Below are 3,192 nucleotides of genomic sequence, written 5' to 3'. Positions count from 1 at the left end.
CCACGAATCCTTAATCCTTTTTTTATTTTCATGTTGTTTTTCATTGTTTTTTATCACTTCCCGCTGGCCGGTGGTGCCTCCATCTTCAACCACATCTTGCGACAGCAGAAGCACCTTTTGAAAGCCGAGAACTGTGTCGCCTCGATGGAGTAGGTGGTGATGATGGTTAAGTAGGCATCTTCTCTGTGAAGCAGGTGGTGCAGATGGTCGAGTGGGCATCCTTCCTACAATAGCAGGAGAAGAAGACCATTCAGAGTTGTAGAAAAGGCAGAGGCAAACTACCTATGACGACGTAAGGGGTGGCGTCAAGCATCGTTGTCGGAGGCTGGTGGAGCAACCGAAGATGGTGGTGACCCCTTTTTCAGGTGGTGTGGTTGTGTCAGAAACACAGTGGGGCTCTGACAAACTAACCATTAGGAAGTGGTGGTCCTGGATGGTTGCACCCAAGGCGGCGCAGCTGCCGCCACATTTTCTGTGTTTTCTATTTTTGTAAGAGAGGAAATCCTAAGGTTCCTCCCCATTTTCTATGGGAGTAACAAACAAATAAAAAAAAAGAAAACACAAAAAAGAAAGCGTTAATTTTCTTTTAAGGAACTAGTTTAGTTTAAGAAACCAGTTTAGTTATTCTTTACTCAATGGGTTAATAAAGTGTTTTGATATTACTTTTTGAGACCTCTATCATTTTTTAGAATAGAGGCTCTAGTTTTTGGAAATTCCAAAAGCAGGCTTGTCTTCTGGTTAATACCTGAGACAAGGATGTGTTTTCTGAAATTATAGAAGACCACTTAGAGTTTTTTGTTTAACTCAAAGTTTTTTTAATATTATGTTCTGAATTATTAATTTTATCCAAAATTGTTTCTGAGTTTTTTTATTTTGGAGAAAAGTTTTTCTGGTTAGTAGAATACCTTCCAAAGCGTTATCCAGATAGGTTTGGATCCAGTTGGTACATGTATTTTCATAAAAGACCTGGTTGGATCTGGCAAAACTTTGATTCCTAAAATTCTTTGAATTTTTACATTATTCTAATGCTTGATATTATTGTTTTGGATCATATTATATCATGATCTGGTATGGTCTATTGACTCAGCTCTTATATGGATCAAGTTTAATTAGAATATGATCCATTACATCAGTTGTTTGGGTAAAAATTGGATTTGATCAGTATTAGATTAGATGTTTGGATCTAGTAAGGTAACATAGATCTAGTTTGATCCAGTAAAAAGCATAATAGATTTGGTTGAACATATACAAATCTGAATAGATCAAATTAATTGAGTATAGTTCCAGTTGAATTAGTTTTTGAATCCAGACAATATTATTGTATTTTATTGAATTTAAGCAGATCTAGTGTTGTATTCAGACAAGTATAATCACTATATGGGATCAAGGATTGTGATTAATCTGAATAAGTCTATTACCATATGGGATATGGATCTAGTTTGATCCAGATTAGATCTGATTCAGTGACATGCCCGGATATGAGATATGGATCTAGTTTGATCCAAATTGGATTTGGTTGAGTGATATGCCCGGATATGAGATATGGATCTAGTTTGATCCAGATTGAATACGGTTGAGTGATATGCCCAAATATGGGATATGGATCTAGTTTGATCCAGATTGGATATGGATCTAGTTTGATCCAGATTGGATATGGTTGGTTGAGTGATATGCCCAAATATGAGATATGGATCAAGTTTGATCCAGTTTTGTGATGAATACAGATTAGTATAAATGGGATATGGATCTAGAATTGATCCAGAAATAAATCTAAATAGATGTAGATATACTACATGGATCTAGATTTTATTCAAGTTTTATGTTGAATCTGGATAGTATCAGGCCAGATATTTGGATCTAATAATGATATATATTTTTGTATGGATTCTGGATTTACACGGTTATATCTAGATAAGTAGAATACTGGACGTGTAATATGGATCTATTGACATTGAAATATATGGTTTTAGATATAGATTTGGATTATGGTCAAATCATGAGTGATCCATGGTTTCGTGGAGATACATTTTAATATGGATCATGTTGGACTTAATAGAAAATATCTCAAGTCAGATTTGGATATGGATTCTTTAAAATCTAATATATATATATATATATATATATGTGTGTGTGTGTGTGTGTGTGTGTGTGTGTGTGTGTGTGTGGATTCTGTAATGGATTTGAACTTAAAGACTCAAATTTGTGGTTTGTTTAAAGCCTGATATTTGGCTTATTATATTTTGACATATCTAAATGATAATGAGATAACTCTTATTGAATATGGATCTGGTGTATATCCAAATTAGATTTGGATATATAGATTTATGCTTAACTTCATGATAAAAGTCAACCTAGTCCATGAGTATCCTCATGATGATGATATCTCATGAAGAAAAAGTTCAGCTAGTGTATGTATAACCTCATGATATTCTGGCTTAATGCAAATATTACTTAAGTGCAATGCATTGGAATAATGAGAGTTGAATTTTATACATTCATGTGAGGATATTTATATGATGATAAATAAATCATTATAAATAATGCTTCCAATAGTGTGATTGTATAAATGGCTGAAGGGATATTTTATTTTCATGCATAAAATGTTAAATGGTGTTGGTCAGTCACATTTATGACTATTTAGATCTGGATATACTGATATAAAATCCGGATATACTGATATAAAATGATCAGATAGTGATCAACATGTGATAATGCACATGAAAAGTGGGAGTATAAGTTATGGTGAAAATTTGAAAAGTAGGAGTATTTGCTATATTTGGCAAATCACATATCTATGAATTAATAAATTCTATACTACTCTACTAGTGTGCATGCCTATGATATAGTCATGGAAGAGCCAAAGAACCTCATGACTATGTGAGACCCACATTATGATGCATTCATGTTTTATCTATAAACTTTATGACTTAGTATGTAGTAAATAGTGAATACTTGAATTAAATTGTAATAATAAAATTGTATGACATGATGAAAAAATAACCTAGTTTGTGAATAGCCTCATGATAGGGATATATCATAAAAGCAAAATCCAACTAGCGTATGTAAAACTTCATAATGTCATGAGTGCAATACATAATGCACTAGCTATGATAAAATGCGAGTATTTGCCCCATATGACTAAGTGGGAGATGTTGGATCTTGGTATGGATTCAGTGTGGCTAAATGGGTCTC

This window comes from Nuphar pumila, chromosome 13 (assembly GCF_984573655.1).
Source record: "Nuphar pumila chromosome 13, dmNupPumi1.hap1.1, whole genome shotgun sequence".
Lineage (NCBI taxonomy): Eukaryota > Viridiplantae > Streptophyta > Magnoliopsida > Nymphaeales > Nymphaeaceae > Nuphar > Nuphar pumila.
The sequence above is the reverse complement of the archived record's forward strand: the minus strand, read 5'-3'. Positions refer to the sequence as shown.